Here is a 22114-nt window from a genome sequence, read left to right as displayed (position 1 = left end):
GGCTTCAGTTCTTCTTTCGGTTTTTATGTTTATTAATTGTTTATCTAAAAGATTTTCTTTCAGCCGAACAGAGATCTGCTCAGCAGTCAGCCATGAGCACACTGTCTGCCCTCCGGGGCAGCCACGTATCTTTATACCCATTGTTACGTGTACAATATTTATCATTTTTCCCCAATACCATTTATTCTTGTTACTCGGTGCACTCTCAGTAATAACCAATCCAAAAGTGCCACCATCACCAAAGAAGATGGAGAGAGAAGAAGAAGAAGAAGAAGGACAGGACACACCCCAATTCCTCCATCTTACTTCTCTAAACCCCCCTGTACATAAATCCTAAACCCTGTGTCTCACCCTCTAATTAGCTAATCCCTTCACCATTCACCCCGGTGAAGCCCTCATCCTTGTCGTCTCCTGTGTAGGACCAAAGTCCAGCCACCAGACACTTCTGGCAACATTCCAGGACTCCCGAGCCCCCCAAGGTGGTCTCGGTGGCTCAGCACCTCAGGACTGAGATCCTGAGATCCGACATTTCACTAGACATGGAGTTGCACATGGTAGAAATACTACACTTGCTAGTGCACACACCACAAATAAGGCCAATTTCTTCCACCATTTACCATTCCAGGTGAACAAGTTGTCCTACCAATCATTCTCCAAAGAAGAGGGTCCATTTTTGTGTTCCAACATTGGTTAGTTTTCTAATATTTTGAGTAATGTTTTCAATTGCATTACTATGGTCATCGATCTTTAGGCAGCATTCTGAAGTATTAAATTTCCCACAGATCCCTCCTTCCCCTGCGAGGAGGTAGTCCACTGCCAATCAAATCTGGTAAATTACTGATCTTGTTTGTTGTTGATGCTGGTTTAAGAGATCAGTGGTCAGAGTTGTTTGATTGGACATTCTTTTAAGTATTGATTGTAAACGGATGATTTGATTGAGCATTTATACTGGGGTTCTGTACCCCCAGGATCCATCTTGGGCCCAGGTAGCCAGCCCATAAGTATCAATAATCTTTTGTGGGGTCCAAATATCATTGTTCCCATTTTGGGTTCTACCAAATAAACTCCTTTTCTTTCTGGCCAGATGATCATATACTGGGACTCCCAGGTTTCATTTTGCATCCTTAGGTAATTAAAAAAAGGATGTTTTTATTGCTCCATTTATGCAACTCCAAATCCACCCTCCCGGTAACTTCACATATGCTATGTTACCACAGATCCAAAATAGATTTTTAGGTGCATCCCAGAAATTAGAATCCTGACTTGTTATAGGTTTTCAATATTTGGATAAGGTTTCTATTGCCCAGAATGGGTTCATATAATCTCCTAAGCATTCAAACATTTTTTTCTTTTTCACTGTACACACATCTATTTCAGTTTTTTCTATTGACCAGTATGAATGGGGAGTTTCTGGGATCCACCTGGTATGTGTGTCATTTGCTGACAGATATCTTTTACATGGCATTTCTCCTACTTCTATAGTATCCATTTTTCCTTTTCTTGATAAACACTCTTCCCCTATTGTCATTGTTGAGGCGGTCACAACACAAAGCAGAGACCACAAGCAGTCTCAGATGGCAACTCTTTATTATTGAACATGGCTGACCTTTTATACACTTTCCAATTGTTTATGCTTCTTATACCCTAACTATTGGCTACAATAAATCAACATAACACTATTGGTGAAAAGTTACAGTGACTTCAACTAAATTTCTAAAAATACTTCGTCCAGCTGCAACGTTCTCTTCTTATCTTTCTTCAATTCCTCACTTCTCTTGGTCTCCTTGGTTACAGCTTTGGAGAGAGCTCTTTATCAGCTTCTTCTTGCTTCTCAGTTTCTTCTCTCTCTTTAGCTAACAGGCCCTCTGTTAGCCCCTTCCACACCCTGTTATTGTTGATTTTAGCTTCCATTCTCCTTCCCTTCTTTTGGGTACTCCCATGCTTTTTCCTGATGGAATCCATTTAAAAATGTCTAGGGGACCTAAACTGATACCATCCCATGGCCAAATTTCACTTAGGTGTGTCCCCCCACACACCCAACAATCAGTCAGATTAAATTCTTCTGTAATCTTTTCCACCATATCAATAAAAAAGATTCTTACCATATATTTGTCCCTCTCTATCCCTTTGTCTTTCTAATTGCACTTCTTTCTCTTTGATTGTTGGTTTCACTTTCTTGATCAAAACATACCCATTTTTTTTTCATAGGGTACTCTCCTGACATCCTCTGGCATGGGTTTGCAATATTTTTAGCCAACCAATGTATTTTATTATCCTCTTTACAGTTTGTTAACTGGGAGTGATAGATACATTTGGGATTTTTGTTTGTGTGTACTCTGATTAATATACTTACTGTATCTCCTCTATACGAGGGATAGTAGCACTGCTCACAATTGTTTCCTCCACTTCTTCCGAAGTGGATGAGTAGTAGCATTGCTACCAGCGGGAGTCTGGTACGGGCTGGTCTCCTCACCTCTCGATCCACAGGGGTTTTCTGGGTGCCCAGAGAGTATTTCCCGGAGGTAGTTCCCGATTCAGTCTTGCCTCTCACCTCTGGTTTTCCCTTCTTCTGCAGACATTCTGCCATGACTGTTATCGTACCGACTCCCCTCAATTTGGTCCCAATTAGGGTTGAAAGGAGAGTGCTCCATGGAACAGTACTGGAAATTGAGATGTTATTTTGACTGTCAATTTTTAGCTAAACAAAACTTAAACTGATACTATAATTATAACAAACATTAACAAACTTTAAGGATATATGGATAACAATGTAGATGTTTCCCGTGGGGGGTTGTATTCAGGGTTGCGCTTCTTTTGGTGCTTTCCTCAGACCAATTTCAAGTCTTGATTGTCTCTGCTGGCTATAGTCCATTTGCTTGCCTCAGCTGGGGGTTGTACTGGACCCTTCACTAGACTTGCATGCGTCCACCCCCGCTCTTTTGTTCTTACTGCGGTGTTTGTTGTAAGCAGCACCTGGAAGGGGCCTTCCAAGTGAGCAGTTAGTGGAGCGTTTTTCCATGATTTAATCAATACCCAGTCTCCTGGGTTAATACCATGTATTTTACAGTCCAGTGGGGAAGTTTGGAGAAGGTAACCCTTGTTCTTTAGTTCTTCTAGGGTTGTTGCTACTGTTTCTATATATTTTTGCATTGTCCTCCCTCCCTCTAGATGTTCCCCAATATTGTACAGGGTAAGCAAGAAAGGCAGCCCAAACAACATTTCATAAGGAGAGACCCCTAAATCTGTTCTGGGTCTTGCTCTTATTTGTAATATGGCTAGTGGTAAACATTTGGCCGAATTCCATTGGGTTTCTAAGACCAATTTTGTTAAGATATTTTTTAAGGTTTGATTCACCCTCTCAACCCTCCCAGAACTCTGAGAGTGCCAAGGGGTGTGTAACTCCCACTTTATTCCCAGGGCTCTGATGACTTGTTGCAGAACACTGGATGTAAAGTGGGGGCCACGGTCTGAATCAATAATATTTACTAGCTCGTATCTTGGAATAATTTCTTCTAAGAGAACTTTTGTCACAGCTTGGGCTGTCTGCCTTCTCATGGGGAACACTTCAACCCTGTGTGTTAGATGGTCAACTATGACCAATAGGTGTTTATACCCTTGGGCTGGAGTTAATTCAGTAAAATCAACCTGAATACTCTGGAAAGGTCTTATGGCTAATTTCCTCCCTGTCGGGAGTGGTTTATCACATCACCTTTTTGTTGACTTTTTGACAGGTTAAACATTCTCCTGTGATGAATCTGGCTATTTCATATATTCCCATTCCCATGTAATATTTCAGGAAATGATCACATATTCCTTGGGTTCCCCAGTGAGTTAATAGGTGTATCTCTTCCATCACTTTCCCGGGTATTATTTGGTTGAATATTTGTTGCTCGTCTGGGGTCAACCACTTGCCATCCTTTGTTCCGTTATTTTTCCCTGGTCTTCTTTTACCCTTAGGGCTATGACTGGGTCCCCAATTTCCAAGGCTGCTTCTTTGGTTGCCAGGTCTGCTATTTTGTTTCCTTGGATTTCAGGGGTATCCCCTTTTTGGTGGCCTTTAATATGGACTATGGCAATTTCTTTTGGTCCTCTGACGGATTCGAGAACGTCCTTGATCACTTTCATGTGCCAGATTTTTCCACTTTGAGATATCTCTTCTCTTGCCAGATTTTTCCAGAGGTATAAGCTATCCCAAAGGCGTATCAAGAATCCTTGTAATTGTCCCTATATCATCTACTAATAAATCTAAACCTCTCTTTAGGGCATATATTTTGCAACTTTGTGCAGACCAATTTGAGGGTAATTTCCCTTTTTTCTTTGATTTCCCCTGCTTCAATAATGGCATATCCTGATGCCCTTTTTCCCATTACAATTCAAGAGGATCCATCTATATACAGGACCCTTCCATATGGTAAAGGGTCTTCTTCTAGGTCTTCACTTACTTTGGTTTGTATCTCAATTAGCTCTATACAATTATGCTCTAAATTTTCCATTGGTTCCTCGGTTAAGAATTGAGCAGGATTTAAACATTTTGAGGCAATAATCTCTATATTCTCAATATTCATCAGGGTTATTTCATACCTCAGGATTCAGCTGTCTGTTAGCCACTGAGGAGCTTTTCGGCTTAACACTGTCCTCAAGTCGTGGGGTGTGTGTACTCGAATCTTCCCATTTAATGTAAGCTTTAGTGTCTTCTAATGAGGTAGCTGTGGCTGCCACAGCTTGAATACAGGCTGGCCACCCTCTTGCAACCGGATCCAATAATTTTGGCAGATAAGACACTGGCTTCCTGCTCTCCCCCAATCTTGGGTTATTACTCCATATTGTTACATGACTTGTGAGGGTTCCTCAGGGTGAGAGAGATAGATGAGAATATTGCTTCATGATCAGAAGGCTGGATTTATTATTATATATCTAATACATTATGACTATCCTAAAAGGAATAGAGGGAAAAGTTGCAGAAGCTGCTAAGCTAAGAATAGCATAGGAATCTCCAAACAAGAGAGCTCTCTCTGCGAATCTGTCCCCGAGCTTGGTCCTGTGATTGGCCCTTAATTGTAAACATGGAACATGAGCCAATCACAGGTGCACCTATTGCATTCCACATCAGCAGATAATTATTGTTTACATTCTCTTTCTGGGGCCTCAGCTTCCCAGAAGAGGAATATTCTTAAAAGAAAGGATCTTTATGAAAAAATGTCCGTGACACCATATGCTATACCTTCATTAACAAACAGATCAAATGGTTTTCTTAAATTAGGCAGAATCAAAACTGGGGCTTTTGTTAATCAAGCCTTCAAGTCTTGGAATCATTTGGTATCCTCTGGAGTCCAAACTATAGGTTCTGTGCTTAATAATTTTTCATACAAAAATTTTACAGTTTGAGTATACTGATCAATCCATAATTTACAATAGCTTATTAGACCTAATAGCTTTCTTACATCTCTTTTAGTCTTGGATGATGGAATTGACAGGATCCCCACAACTCTTTCAGGACAGAGCTTCTTGTACTCTTTTCCAATTAGATGCCCCAGGTACTTTACTTCTTCTTCTACAAATTGGAGTTTTTTCCTTGATACTTTTAATCCTTTTTCTCCCAGGAAATTTAGTAAACTTATACTGGCCTGTTGGACCTGTTCTTGATCTTTGCCTGATATTAGTCGGTCATCCACATATTGTAGAATTTGTATTTCTTCTCCGGGTACAAAGGACTTTAAAAGGTCCTCTATGGCTTGTCCAAATAGGTTAGGGGACTCTGTGGATCCCTGTGGGAGGCGGGTCCACCTAAGTTGTTTACATTTGCACTCTGGGTCTTCCCATTCGAAGGCAAACCAATTCCTGCTCCCCACCTCTAACAGACAGGCCCAGAAAGCATCCTTCAAATCTGTTACTGAGAACCATGCATGTTCCTGTGGAATTTGACTGAGAAGAGTATATGGATTTGATGCTATTGGATGTCTGGAAATAGTTCGCTTGTTAATTTCCCTCAGATCCTGCACCAATCCATAGGTTCCATCAGCCTTTTTGACAGCTAGAATTATGTGGTGACATGCATGGTTCTAGTATGCCTTCTTCCACGAGTCTCTGTATCACAGGTGTTAGTCCTTTTTTGGCCTTCAGGGGAGATGGGATATTGTTTTACCCAAAAAGAAGGAATTTCTGACTGCATTTCTATCTTAATTGGTGGGATATTTAACCCTTGCCTTCCTCTTTCCACCCAGACTATTAGGTTAATTTGTCCCATATCCCGTTCAGTTAATAAAATTATTTGGGCTACCATCCTCCCCTCCTTTGGCACTTCTCCAATTCCCATCTTTACTTGCTGGTCCCGCCCCAATAAGTTGCAACCTCATTTCGGGATATAAAGGAAATCAGCCCTGCATTCCTTTGAATTTACTTTTATAATTATGCTCTCTATAATCTGGGGTCCGTATGGTTCCCCTTTTGCTCCCCATACTTGGCAGATCTTTTTGTTTAGTTGAGCCCCTCTGAGGAGCTTTGTCACACAGGATTGATCAGCACCTGTGTCCACTAAAAACTCATATTCTTCACTCTCAGGGCCAATTTCTAAGTTTACCATGGGCTCTATCTGGTGTCCAATCTCATTCCCCAGAGTGTAGATTCCCTGACACCCTAATCATAATTTTTTCTCAAAATCTTCTCCAGGGTGTCCTGTTCTTTCACAATTGCTTCATCCATTTGTAATTTTTCACAGAACCGCTTAACATGTCGCTTTTCACTGCAGTAATAACAATATACATCATCTGATGGTGGTTTTTTCCATTTACTCAGCTTCCCTTTATTTTCTGCCCCCCCTCTTGGCTCCCCTCTTCCCATTCCTATGATTTCTCTTGCAACTGCCACCATAATTTTTGCTTTTGTTCTGTTCTTCTCCTTGTCTCTCCTTAAATAAATTTTCAGAGCTTCCCTTAACAGCTCGTTAATTCCCCTTTCCTGCCAGTCTTCTAATTTTTCTAATTTTCATCTAATGTCAGGCCAAGCTTTGGTAACAAACTGTTCTTTTAATACTTGGCCCTCTGGTCCATCAGGATCAATGTTGGAATAAAACTGAAAATTTTGTTTTAATCAATTTCGCCATGCCCCCAGGGACTCATTTTTTTCCTGACTCCTATCAAATGCCAATTTGGTATTGCTACTTTTTGGTACAGATTCTTTTATGCCTCTTATAATAAGGGTCCTATAGTCTTGCATATTTCTCCAGCCCTCTTCCTGGTTGGGATTCCAATTCAGGTCCACTACACGGAGTTTTTGCTCACCCGCGGGTCCAGTAGGATTCTCCTTCTCCCAGATCTTTATCCCTGCTGACCTTATGAGGCATATCTCCTCTGGGGAGAAGAGGATGGTCATAATAGAATGCAGGTCCCCCCAGGTATATACATTGGGACCCAGGAATGGATCTATTTGCTGTACGGTGCCAATTGGGTCTTCGACCAGGTTACCCAACTCTTTCTTAAGTGTTCTTACTTCAGAAGCTGTCAGGGGTGCATTTACAAAACCTATTCCTCCTACCCCCTCAACTAGTGGAACTTCCCTCAGGGGAAACAGCCTGTCCGGATTTACCTCTGGCCTTACACCACTTTTTGATCTGGTATTACAGTAAGAGCCAGCATCTGAAGGGTCATTTGACTGGCTCACTAATTCTTTGGTATCTCTTTGGATGGGTTCATTTGTTAGGTTGGAGGATATATCCAGAGGTTTTTTCTCAGGGAAAGGTGTTGTATTCTGACTTACAGGTGAAGCGAGCTGCAAGTTAGTGGGCTGTAGGAGGCAGCGGGAAAAAAGCATCAAGGGGTGTATATATATGGGGGAGTGGGGTTGTTGGAAGAGGTAAAAATTACATGGAGATTCCCTGAGGAGATAGAGGAGAAGCAGGGATCACTGGAGAGGATCAAGATAGGGTTTGAAAAGCAGGAGGCTGGAAGTTAAGTGGGGGGGTAGCTTGATAGTTAGGAGGGAGAGCTAGTGGGGTTACATAGTCCAAAGGATCCCACCTTTTTTGAATAACTCCCTCATTATCTTTTTCCTCTGATTTTGGCTCTTTATCCTTTTTTAGTTTGCATACCTCATGTTATAGGTAATAATGAGGAGGGATCCAATGCGATAGAGGTCGGATCCAGGTTCACCCAGTGCCATTCCTGGGCATGACGCTGTCTCTTTGGCTGTGGTGGTTTCGAAGACCGTATTTCAGTCGCGCAGAAAGATAAATAAATCTTTTCGCATTTTTTGATAATTTGGCTCATGATTGATCATTTATAACAATTCTGGTCACAACCCGAAGTGATTTGAATTTGGGGTTTGGGGACCTGCTGATTTCAGTGGTCTGATGGGATTGGGAACCGAAACCAGAACCACAGCCAAAGAGGGATAAAATGGGCCCAGCTCTTGGAAACTCAGTACGATCCGGAGGGCATCCCCAAGACAGAGGTGCTTTTTCCACTCAAAAATCGATGTGCATGAAGAATTCGTGCGGGAAAGGAACCGTGAGTATCGCGTGGTTGAGTGGGGCGTGATCGAGTGTGTGTGTGAGATGTGATTCTATCACGAAGTGAGTGGGGACCCCACAATCGCATTTCCACTATTCTGCGAGGGACGTGGTCGGTCAAGGGGGAGGCAGATGCTTTTTCTTAACACACGTGGGACCTGGGACTCATAGGGAGTTTGGGGGGGAATCGGTCATGGTTGGGTCAGAAAGGGGAAAAAGATGGTCCTGGAAGATTCCGGGAGCCAGTCTGCCTTCTGATCTGGAGGAACAGGTAAGAAAATCCAAGGCTAGTCGAAATACCCACGGAACGGTTCTCCGTGTGGCTGAGTAGGACTGGTGGCGTTTTGCAAGCTCAGGAAATTGACATGGGACAGAGATTCAGGACTCAGATCGAGGGTCCCAGCCCAAGGAGACAAGGTGAGAAAATTCGCAGGTGGGATTTTTGGAAAGATGGGGTTGGGAAAAAGCAGGTTCCTGAAAAAGCCCCAAGAAAAATCTCCCCAGGGTCCCAGGAAGGTTCTGCCAGAAATTCCAAGGGAAAGTCCATTGGGATGGATGTCAGAACATTGGGATGACAGCCCCCGGAGAGCGGGAAGCTCCAAGGAAAAGATGATACATTTTTGCATGGAAAAGTAGAGAGGGAAAGAGATTGCAAAATTCCTGGTTTGACCAGTGTTCGGCACTTTTGAGGCATGGACATGCGAGTCCCTGTATGACCACATATTTGATTACCACCCACAGGATTTCGAGGAAATTGAGTATGCCGAAATGTGGAGATACGGTTGTGCGAGTTTATACCTGATACAAGCTCTCAGATGTGTGGCAAACCGGGGCAAGGAGTGGGGACCACTGGACAACCTTCTACCCCCCTACCTTGTCCCTCCACCCCAGTCCAGACCAGCCCAGGCACAGCCGGTGCCCGCGTTGCCTCCTGAGGTGGCGATCCCACAGGGACAGGTCTCGGAGCCTCCGCTCCCACCAGAGCTGGCTGTGGTGCCTTATTCCCCACGTGAGCAGGCAGAGGCACCTCTGCTCCCATGTGAGCAGCCGCTGCCACCAACCCTCCCCAAGACCAAAGAAAAACAGGTAGTTTTCCCCAAGAAAGTCAGCTCTCCCCTGGCCCATTGAACGAGGCGGCAGACAAGGAGGGCAACCACTGGAGACAGTGATGATGAGGAGGAGAAGCCCGGCATCTTTCCTTTATGGGAGGTACTGATGGCTCCGAGAGTTATCGGCTTCATACACGCACTGATTGATACCGGAGATGTGAGGGCGTTCAAGAAAGAGATGGGGAAATTGATGGACGATCCTCTGGGGGTGGTGGAAAGACTGGACGAATTTCTAGGGACCAGCACCTACACTTATGAGGATCTCAATGTGATCCTGAGGTCGCTGTTCAACAATGAGGAGAGGGAGATGATCAGACAAGCCGCGATCAAAGACTGGGAACATAGAAATCCCAATGGGGAGAGCAGGGACCAGAGGTGGCCTGTCACAGACATCTTTTCAAAAAATCTTTTCTTTAAGATTTTTCCTTCTGGGAAGCTGAAGCTTCAGAAAAAGAATGTAAACAATGACTATCTGCTGCTGTGGAATGCAACAGGTGCACCTGTGATTAGCCCATCTTAGATGTGTATAATTAATAGCCAATCAAAGACCAAGCTCTCTCTAAGACAGAGTTGGAGAGAGTCCCTTTGTTATTCATTCTTTTCTATTCTTAGCTTAGCTCGCCTTCTGAGAACTTTCCTTCTATTTCTTTCTAGTATAGTTATAATGTAGTATATATATCATAAAATAATAAATCAAACCTTCTGAACATAAAATCAACATTCTAGTCTCTCTCTCATCCTGAAAACCTTTGTCACCACCATCACAGTGGCCAAACCAAAGACCATCCTGGAGTGCTGTCCTGGGGTGACGTTATGATGCTTGTATATCCCCATTCATCTGTTCTGTGCCTTTCAGACCGGCTCTGAAGAGTGGAAGTTTTGTTTGGGTTTCCCTTATCAGGGACACAGAGACAAGCGGTACATAAGGCTGTCTTTTCACTTCCAGCTTCAGCTTGCTGCTTTTGCTTGCTCTCTTCTTCTGCTCTTGCTTCTGCTCTGCTTTCTGCCTCTGCTTATTAGCTAGTTCTAGCTAAACAGTCCACATTGCTTCCTGGACTGTTTGTCCTCTCCTGTTTCTGTGACCATCTCGAACCTGCTCTGGACTGGGACCCGGGAACACCGAAGGTTCGGCTGCAGCAGCTGGCCCAGCGCCGGAGGGACTGAGAACAGAGCAACCACACCCCCAAAAGAGACTTTCTGATTTTGCCATCTTTCTCAAAGCGGTGTCATTGGGTATTGTTCATTTTGTGTGCTGGGGGGTGCGGGGCCAGTCAAATAAACAGTTTCTTTCCACCTCTCTCCAAGGAATTTTTTTCCCGAACCGGTTGGGGGGAGGGGCCGTGTGGGTTTTGCTTTCTGGAGGGGCCCTCCTTTGCAGATTCTTTAACAAATTTGCCCTAAACCAGGACAACTTCCCAGATGGAGGAGGGGAGGCAGAAAATGATAAATCTGAGGAACGTGATAATCCAAGCTATCAGAAAAGTGGTGCCAAAGGGGCAGAACATGAGTAAGGTACTCAGGGAATGCCAGGGAAAGGACAAAACCCCCACGGAGTGGCTGGAGAGGCTCCAAAAGAGCCTGAGAATGTATTCCAGGACAGACCTCAATTCTCTATTTGGGACGGTTTTGTTGGAAACTCAGTTTGTGGCAAAATCATGGGAAGACATATGGAAAAAGTTAGAAAAGATAGATGGATGGCAGGACAAGGAACTGCAGTATTTGCTCTGGGAAGCCCAGAAGGTCTATATGAAGAGAGACAAAGAAAAGCAGAAGATTCAAGCAAAGGTATTAGTAGCTGCAGTGAGGGAAGCACAGAAACAGGAACAGGTCAGAGACTCGGCAAAAACAGCGCCGGGAAAGAAACAAAACCCTTCTCAAGGAAAAGGTTCAAACAACCAGAAGAAGGACTTTGAGTGCTACTCCTGCAAGCAAAAGGGACACATCCAAAGGAATTGTCCCAACAAAGTCAAGGAACAAGCAATGTTTCAGGAGGATTAGGGGTGTCAGGGGATTTTCAGTTTGGGGTCCGGAACACTGAGGCATCCCTTGATAAAATTAAGAATAGGACCCCACAGGCAAGAAATTTGTTTTTTAGTAGATTCTGGGGCGGAATGAACCGTAGTGCAACAGTTACCACAAGGGTGCTCTCTGAGCGATGACACAATGATGGTAATTGGGGCAAAAAGAGAACCCTACAAGGTTCCGATCATAAAAGATGTTGAGATAGAGACGGAAAACAAAAGATGAATAGGAAATATGTTATTAATAAAGGATGCAGACTTTAATTTTCTAGGACAGGACTTGATGGTAGCCCTAGAAATCGGTTTGGCAGTGGAAAATTCCCGGCTCAGGGTGAGAGTGTATAAACTCACCATCCAGGATGAGGAGAAAATAGATCTGAAGGTTTGGTATGTCCAAGGGGAAGCTGGGAGGCTGGACATAGAGCCGATTCATGTTGAAATTGAAAGACCGGTGGATCCCATTCGGGTCAAACAGTACCCCATCTCCATGGAAGGAAGGAGGGGAATGAAACCAGTGATTTATGAATTAATAAAGAAAGGAACACTGGAGCCGTGCATGTCCCAGCTCAACACCCCAATTCTGGCTGTGAAAAAGACTGACAGTAGATATAGGCTAGTGCAAGATTTAAGGGCTGTGAATCAGAGAACTAAGACTTTTTTCCTCACGGTCTCGAATCCTTACACCCTGCTGAATAACATTTCTCCCGAGGACATGTGGTACAGCGTGATTGATTTGAAAGATGTTTTCTGGACCTGTCCTTTAGCAGAAGACAACAGAGATTATTTTGCATTTCAGTGGGAAGACCCAGAGACGAACAGAAAGCAGCAGCTCAGGTGGACATCGTTGCCTCAAGGCTTCGTTGATTCCCCGAACCTTTTTGGGCAAGCACTCAAACAGGTGCTGAGTCACTTTGTACCAACGAAGGGAACAAAATTGCTACAATATGAGATGATTTGTTGGTTGCAGGTCCAAAGGAGGAGGTTGTGAGGACGAGTACCATTGAACTTTTGAACTTTCTAGGGGAAAAGGGGTTGAAGGTGTCAAAGTTGCAATTCACAGAGCCCGAGGTCAGGTACTTAGGACATTGGTTAACTAAGGGGAAAAAGAAATTGCATCCAGAAAGGGTGGCAGGGATTATTGCCTTACCACCCCCGCAGACAAAGAGGGAAGTCAGACAACTTTTGGGGCTGTTGGGATATTGCCAGCAGTGGATTGAAGGGTACAGCGAGAAGGTGAAGTTTCTATATGAGAAACTCACCACGGACAGAGTCAATAGACAGAAAAAGACAAGGACAAATTCAGGGGAGTCAAGGAAGCACTCATGGCAGCACCAGTGCTGAGCCTCCCTGATGTGAAACGACCATTCCAGTTGTTCATGGATGTGAGCAATCACACAGCACATAGCGTGCTGACACAGGACTGGGCAGGGGTCAGGAAACCAGTGGGTTACTTGTCTAGGCTTTTGGACCCGGTCAGCAGGGGCTGGCCCACCTGTTTGTAGGCGATTGTCGCTGTAGCATTGTTGGTGGAGGAAGCTAAGAAAGGACCTTTGGAACACCTTTGGTAGTATTTGCACCACACTATGTACGGGGCATGCTACAACAGAAAGCAGATAAGTGGCTCACAGATGCTAGATTGCTGAAGTATGAAGCCATTTTGATTCACTCACAGGATTTGAATTGCAGACAACAACCGCGCAAAACCTGCGCAGTTTTTGTTTGGGGAAGCTTCAGAGGAACTCGTTCACGATTGTGTGGAAGTGGTTGAGTTGAAGACAAAGATCAGAGAGGATTTGGAGGAAGAGGAATTAGATGAAGGGGAAAAATGGTTTATAGATGGATCAAGCAGGGATTGATGGGAAAAGAAAGTCAGGGTATGCAGTCATGGACAGGCAGACAGGCAAAGTGATTGAAGCAGGTCTCCTGAGAGCGGGTTGGTCAGCACAGGCTTGTGAACTGTATGCAGTTCTGAGGGCCTTGAAAGGACTGAAGGGGAAGAAGACAACAATTTTTACAGACTCTAGGTATGCCTTTGGAGTGGTTCACACCTTTGGGAAGATCTGGGAAGAAAGGGGGTTGATCAACACATGCGGAAAGGGACTGATGCACAGAGACTGATCTGGCAAAATTTGGAAGCAATAAGGCAGCCGGAGGAAATTTCAGTTGTCCATGTGAAGGGACACCAGGCAGGGATGCCGTTCCGAACCCGGGGAAACAATTTAGCAGACCAGGAAGCCAAGACCACGGCACTGATGATGGTAAGTACCCCAGAGATTGAAGGGATCGAGGTCCCAGATGACCCTCCTCAGCCCTCCCAAATGGAGATTGAAAGTTATGAGAAGATTGGGGGGAAATTGGAGGAAGGTAAGTGGAAATTGCCAGATGGGGGAGAACTAGTCTCTAAAGGTTTTACTAGAAGGATTGGGGGGTGCAGGCCCTAGTGGAACAATTTTTGAAATTTTTTGGGTGCAGGGGAATTTACAAATTGGCCAAACAAGAGGTACAAGGATGTCTGATTTGACAGAAAATTAACAAGACTAAGGCAAGACAGGCCATCCTGGGGAGTCACTGAGAAAGCAAGGGATAGTATCTCAGAGTGCCCCTCTGGGATTTGCTATCCACAAAATTCAACCGGGTGACAGAGTGCTTGTGAAAGTGTGGAAAGATGTACCTCTGTCCCCTCACTGGGAAGGTCCCTTTCTTGTCCTTCTGACAACAGACACAGCCATTCGGACTGCAGAGAAAGGCTGGACACATGCATCTAGGGTAAAGAAAGTCAAACACCAGAAGGAAGCACCCGAGTGGAGGGTCACTTCTTCCCCAGGCGAATTGAAAATCAAACACCCATGTCCTCGTAAATGACCAACGGCGAACGGATAGGTTGTATACTGTCTGACTGTGTATGCTATCTGTTTGTACATTTAAAGTGTGAATATTGTCAGGGAACTTTTGTTGTACACTGCAGAAGGGGGAAGAGGCCAAAGGGATTGTGCACTCAGTGTTTGGAGGAAGAGCTTGAGGTGACTGACTGTATTCCAACCCTAGCCACAAATTTAGGAATTGTTGAGTTGGACTCACAGGAGTGGTTTCACATTTTTCAGAACAGGGTGCATGGAAAGCTCAGGTCTAAGGCAGAGATTCTGCATGTGGAGTGCTGGAAATCAATCAAGGTGCCATGCAGCTCAGTTGCCGTCAAGGTTTCACAGTGGGGCACCTTTAAGAGGAGGTATGTGGCAAGGTCAGAGAATGTATTCCCTGAAGAACACTCCTGCTGCCACGAAGATGGTCTTCCTTGCTGATGGTGGCACCCCAGGGGGCAGAGGCAAAGGCAGAGGAGTACGTCTGGTGGGAATCCTGATTGGCCGGAGCCTAGCCATGTGCGGGACGAAGAGTCTGCACATTGAGGTCCCGATGAGAGTGTCGCAATCCATCCTAGTGAACGGGTAATGTGGTGATTTCAAGGTGCAAAAGAAACCAACGAAGGCACAGGGGATTTGCAGTAACAATCAATAAATGCAGTTTAATTGAAATAACCACAACAGAAATGCGTTGGTGAAGGGGAACTGGGAAAAAGGAGAAGATAAGGGAAAGTGGGAGGAAAGGAGGGGGGATGAGTATAGCTACCGAAACGTGATGCTGCTTTTATCCTTCAAGGTCCAGCCATTGAAGACTCACCAGGCCACGTCCGAGGAGATATCGAAAGGCATGGCTGATCTGGACCCCAGTTATCATGGCAATCATGAGGCAAAAAATTAAGGATATTTCGGACAGACTCTCACAGAGAGGCGGAAACGAAAGCTCCGCGGACGAGTGCAATAAATACACTCAGGTGGTCCCGATTGAACAAAGGGATGGGGAAACCTCAGCAAACCAAGCCCCAGAGGAGTGCATCAGGGACAGGGAGCCTGGCAGGTACTGTTGGGTGAACGGCACAAGGGTCAAATTATGTAAATTGCACAAAGGGATCTGGTGTATTGATGCAGAGGCAGGGGCACGGAACGGACAGTCAGGCAAGCACCAACATCAGATACAGAAAAGGAATGTGGAAATAACGTCAATCCCTGTTTGCAATCAATGTAATCAAACAATGTGGGTTGGGGGAAAGACGGAATCTATTTTTGTAGCATATCACCAGGTGAATCCATTGTGTTATGACAATGCAAGACTGGGGATGTGTGTGATGAATGAGAAAATGTACTGGGTGGGAAGAAATGTTAAATTCGACAACAAATTCACCCTAAGCAGGGAACCAATCATATTGGATTTAGCACAGGCGAACAATGATAGAGTGTGCCTGCAATATGATAGGGTTGTCTGCTTTGAAAAAAACAAATACGGTGTGGATCCTGAGGGAAAGATGAGGGAAATTACTCAGGAATTGAAAAGAAGTGAGTCAGAAATGAGGAAGAAAAGAATAGAGCACAAAAGATTAAAAACCCTGGGAGAGCAGTATGAACCGCTTGAAAAACAATACGCTGACGGGGAACTACCTTCCCCGGATCGAAACTTATTTATTGATTTAATGCAAGAATTTGCAACAGAATTTGGATTGTCAAATTGCTGGATTTGCGGGGGGCTGAAGTTGGCAGAAAAATGGCCTTGGAAAGGTGAAGGTTTGGCTCTAGAACAGCTTCTGAAATGGGACAATCCGAGGGTCTCAAAATTGGCACAGAGACCTGAGGGGTGGGTGCTGGATCAAAGGGTGATCAGAACCATCTGCATCAGTAGGGAAGGAAAGAAATATACCGAAATGGTGGGATACACTCCATGTATAACTACCCTGACTGTAAATTCGAGCCATAAGGGCAAAGTCTGGAAGCCAGAACCCCCTACGGGGTATTGGAGCAGGAAAAATGAAACAAATTGTGAATGGAACAAAAAGATAGGACTTTGCTGGGTCAAAAGTCCTGGAGTCAACCCTTTCCAACCCTTTCCAATCCTTGGAGAGCCTGAAAGAATACTGGGGAGACCCAGGGAAAACTAACATTAGATGGAAAGCCCCAAATGGAATCTATTGGCTCTGCGGGAAAAAGCATACAGTGAGTTGCCCCCGAGATGGAAGGGATCATGCACGTTGGGCATGATCCGGCCAGTCTTCTTCACTCTTCTCCGAACAAAAATGTAACTTGCTAGAGGCTCCTTTGTAGGAGATCCTGAGGAGGGAGAGAAGAAGTCTGAAAAAGATGATACCTGTCATAAGTGGTAGGCAAACTTGGGGGGCGGAAGAGTGGCCAGCTGCGAGAATAATTGATTATTATGGGCTGGTCACGTGGGCTCAAGATGGAAGCTATGGATATAGAACTCTGATTTATCTACTGAACCAGCTGATCAGGCTGCAGGCAGTGGTAGAAATTGTATCAAATCACACTTCAGAGGCCCTGGATTTACTAAGTCGGCAGCACACCCAGGTACAGGCTTTTGTGTAGTAAAAATTGGATAGCTTTAGACTATTTGCTGGCTGAAGAAGGGAGAGTGTGCGGAAAGTTCAACAAATCAGAATGTTCTATTGAAATTGATGGTTATGGGGAAACCATAAGAGGATTGGCAGCCGAAATTAAGGTGGCCCATGTACCAGTTCAAAAATGGAATTCGATTTTACAACCATCTTGGTGGGACAGATTATTCAATGGGGCCTGGTGGAACAAAATAATATTCTTTGTGCTGTGTTCAGAAGCAGGAATTCTATTTCTTCCATGTCTAATTCCTTGTTTTATTAGACTGATTAATTCCATGGTACAGCACAGGGATGTAGATAGCAATAGTACCTGTGGACCTGGAGTTGGCTTCTGGAAACAACACATCCAAGATCATGAGCTTGGGAGAGAGAAAATATGCAAGCAATGCTGCCAAAGTATTGGCAAAATTTGAAAAACGAGTCAGAACGAATGTGAACACTACTGATTATCAGGGGATTCCAGAAGGAGAACATGGAATGAGGATCTAATAAAGTTTTGCTCTCTTTGTTAAAGACCCTTAAAGGTGGCGGGTAGAAGTAGAAAATAAATAGATTTTAGCAATTTGGGATATAGAGGGAGCATGAATTAATGTGGCGATATTAAAGGGGAGGGGTCGTAATATATGTTAGAAATAATTCATGCCAATAAAGAATATATTCTATAAAGATTGTAAAATTCAAACGTGTCTCTGACCACATACAGCCCGAGAGCAGATGTCTATTCAGATTCTAAGAATTCCCGGACACGGCTAAGATAACAATCGACACTATAGCGTAGGAATAAACGCTTCCAGGACGATGAGTCATCAGAAACCACCTAAGAGCGATCATCGTCCTGCAGATTACATCAATCAAGATAGCCAGGGACGCCAGAGTTATACATTTGAATACATGGCTTCCCCAGAGCCCATCAACGCTGACTATCCACCTGGAGGCGATCTTTGTCCAGCTCTGCACACTGAAAGAAACAGCGATGAATGTGAAGAGTTACAAAAGAAATTGGGACTCCTTTGCCTTGGGCACAATAAACTGCATAAAACCTTGTCACTAGAAGCTGCTCTCGTGAACTAGGAGGGTTCCGATGCGATAGAGGTCAGATCTGGGTTCACCCAGGGCTGTTCCCGGGCACGACACTGTCTCTTTGGCTGTGGTGGTTTCGAAGACTGTATTTCGGTTGCACAGAAAGATAAATAAATCTTTTCGCATTTTTTGATAATTTGGCTCACGACTGATCATTTATAACATGTCCATTCACACATCAGGCCTGTCCATTCATACTTCTCTGGTTCTTGGTGCCTCGCCCTCCCAGCCAACGTAAGGTACCTTTTTTCAACACCCCAGAACCTTAGGTACTGACACACTAAGTTTCCCTACTGACCTAGGTTCAGCACCCCGGAGTTTCCCTTTTCCTTTTATTGAAGAAAGGAAGGAGATGTTAGCAAACCTCTTAGACTCACATGAAGTGGATCCCTGTTGTCAGAGAATCACTGGTTTGTGTAGGGCCCCACCCTGACTCCTTCCACCTCCCCCAAGGCTTGGCTACCCCTCTTCCCTAGAGATAGTCTTGGAGTCAGGTTCGGACCGCCGCACCTCGCCCAAGTTTGCCTCCCCCCCTTTCTACCCTGAAGGATGAGCCACACAACTACACCTTCACAGCTGGGGTGCTAAAAAGTCCTATGATACTGTAGCCCTCCTTGCCTGGGGTTGGCCACTCTGGGCTTCAGTATCACTGAGTCTCCAGGAAGTGAGACAGAGTAGGGATCCATCCTGAATTAGGTGAAGTGTCTAACAACGGTGAAAAGTCAAACGGCCAAAGCTGAAGGAAAAACTCGCATGCCGAGACAGCAAGGAGACGGAGAAAGAAAAACAGAAAAGACCACGAGGTCAATTTGCCCCGACCTAGAAATTCCTTTGATAAAGAAGAACTGGTGCTCAGTGTCATGCGGGATGAATATGTATGAACTTATTGTGAAACTGTATGCATATGCATTTGGAAGGGGGATAAAAGGAGGTCTGAAATTTTCAGGGGTACGCATGCCTTTTTAGGAGGATTTTCTCGGTGTGCGTCCAGCGTCGTAAATAAACATACCGAGCTTTACAACTTTTTTAAAGTTGTGAGGTTTCTTCTTTTCTCCGCAAAACATTTTGGTGAGCCAAGCCAGGAGTTCTCTGTCCCCGCGGGGGCAGGGGGGATAGACGAACCTCCAATGCGCGCCCTAGGATTTTTTTCCTGGTGGGGCTCCGCTTGTCTCAACTTGCCACCTGCGAGGACAGACAACGACCCGCTGGCCTGCGGAGGAAGATACGGTATGTACTAAGGGGCCCCAGGGGGGACGAAGGAGAGAAAGGGAGTAAACCACCCAGAGACGTCTGGGTTCATGGGTTCAGCTGATAGAGCAGCTGTATTAGAGACGGAGTTCATCGTTCTGATAGAGCAGACCGCTAGCGGCTTTGGGGGTAAGCCGGGTGAACCCGTGTATGCGTGTACTGGGGATTCGTAGTTCTGATAGAGCAGAACTGGTGAGCCCGTGTGTGCTTTGTTTGTGTGTGTGTGTGATGTCCGGACACTGTGTTGCTGTATGATTAATGCATTGTGTGGTCAGTGCACTGTGTTTGTGATTGTGCAAGTGATAAGTGTATGGTGTACAAAAGAGAGTAAATCTACAGTGCCCTACAGTGCGGGGGGGGGGTCAGTACTCCCCGTGTTTGAAGCAGCCGAGTGAGCCCAGAGGCGCCGGCTGCAGCAGGCTGCGGGGGCAGAGCGAGAAGTGCCCCGCGGAGAAGCGAGTGGAGGAATGTCAGTGATGGTATTTATCGTGTTTAAATGTAGTGATTTGTGTAGATTTGGTACATTTTAACCGTGAGTATGAGCTCAGAGAGTTCTTTTGCCTTGGATGTTTGGACTTGATCTCTAGACTGTGTGCTGTTATTTTGATTGTGTCCAAGAAAATTGATATGAGTAAATGCTGAATTATGGTATGCTGTGTTGTGTTGAGAAAGTGAGCACTTTGAGAAATATGCCTTTTCCCAGTGATTTTCTGTGGTGATTTTCTTCCGCTGCATTGCTGTAATTTGATTCTCAGATTGTATAGTGGTGTTTGCGGAGATTTTAAGATTTTTTTACAACAAGAGTAGCATTTTTCATAAGAGAACTATAGTACGGTGATTTATGTTTAACTTCGATAAAACGAGTTAAAGGAATTCCAAGAATTCTCCCCCTCACAGCAATTCAAGCCTTGGCTCTAGTGAATTTGAGATAAAGGGGGGGGGAGGGGAAGAGTGCGTGTGTCTGTGTCTGTAGGCATATCCGAGTTTTGGCTGTGACTAGCACAGCCTTTTTGCAAAGCAGCAAAACAAGTGTAAGTAGACACAGTGCCTAATTAGATTGTGCAAGAAGAGAACTAGAAAAGACTGATATTTTGTAAAACAGAGTTTATATAGAAGAGATAGAAGAGGTGAATGAGATGAATTAGTTAATGAGACTTATGAGATTTATGAGACTTCAGTTGATACTGCAGTAAGTCTTTACTGGAAACAATCTGCTGAAAGGATTTAAAGTTCTCTGTAACAAACAGAATAGCCTACCTTTGTGAGCAATTTCGGGGAGCCTTTGGTACATCAAGAGGCTAGCAGGCTGTGTGAGGTGACAGTGGCTGTGCCCTGGGCACAGGGACAGCTCTGGCTGCCCCATCTCCCCAGGGAACACGGGAATGGCCTGTGGGCAAAAGCTGGATGTGTAGGTATTATTGCAGTGCGGTGTTTATGAGAAACACTGGTATTGCTGTTTTGCTATTCCGATAAGTGTCAGGGTACACGCCCCGAGTGTAAATTAGAGGTTTCTGGTCAAGCGGATTCAGAACCTAAGGTCTTAGAGCTTGTGATTGGGAATCACATCTGATACCTGCCACCTGGAGCTGTGTGTATAGGAGGAAAACTGAGAAACTACTGTGAAGGTCTGTAAAACGGTTTGAATGGAAGCGAGATAGGGCAAGGAGAAATAAATAATGAGAACTGACCAGAGCAAACAGGTTCCTAAATTAGCCCCTTTTAGGAGGGGCTCACTGGGAGGAGGTTGCCAGTAAGAGCAGCTCAGAAAATAAAAAGATTTATAGTGCTTCATTGCTGTTAGTACTGTTTTATAATAGGAAGATAAATGGGATAGTTTTTGTATGCTGAAATGTCTTTTGTTTTAAGAAATCACCCAGAATGACAAAAAGACTGTGAGATCAGACCGCCCTCTGGTCTTGGCCCTTGAAAAGGAAAACAAGGCAAAGAGAAAGCAAATCAAACATGTTGTTCAGCATGCAGCACAAGATAGTAACGTATGAAATCAGGCAAGGATTATCATGCTGAAATGCAAAGCAATCACAGTTCGCAAAACGAGTACATATGATTTGTTAAAGGCTTCCTCCCAAGGTAAGGGAGGAGGGGTAAAGGTGACCTTCCCAAAAGGGAAGATTTTTTGTCGGCACAAGGGTCACATATTCAGTTTTAAATAAAGCTTTAGTACCTGTGGAGAATGTTTATGTTGTAGTGTGGGGAATGAACAACTGGCCAGTCTGAGAAGGCATACTTTTGCAAACCTTTAAAGTAGCATGTGTACTATGTGTACCTAAAAGCTTTTGTACAATTCGCTCAATTTGCTAAACATTCTCAAATGAGAAAGGTTACTCTGGAGGCAAATAATATAAAGATGTTAAGCTTAATATCAACAGACACTGAAATTAACAAAGACATTAGTAAGGAGATATTAGAATAAGTAAATAAGTGTTTTCAAGGGTATGGGCCTCTGCTGTACCAGGGAGAGTGAAAGATGCTCCCCCATGGGATGCTCCCCCATCAAGCTTAATGACAGAACACAACCAGTGAGAACTGAGTAGTACCCTCAAAGGGAAGGTAAGGAAGGAATCAGTCCAATAACTGATAGTACTGGATTAAGGGCTGTCAATAAGATAACACAGAATTTGTACCCTGTGGTAGCAAATCCATAGACCTTACTAACTTGTTTAACACCTGAGCTAACCTG

This window comes from Zonotrichia albicollis, chromosome W, assembly GCF_047830755.1.
Source record: "Zonotrichia albicollis isolate bZonAlb1 chromosome W, bZonAlb1.hap1, whole genome shotgun sequence".
Taxonomy (NCBI): Eukaryota; Metazoa; Chordata; class Aves; order Passeriformes; family Passerellidae; genus Zonotrichia; species Zonotrichia albicollis.
The sequence above is the reverse complement of the archived record's forward strand: the minus strand, read 5'-3'. Positions refer to the sequence as shown.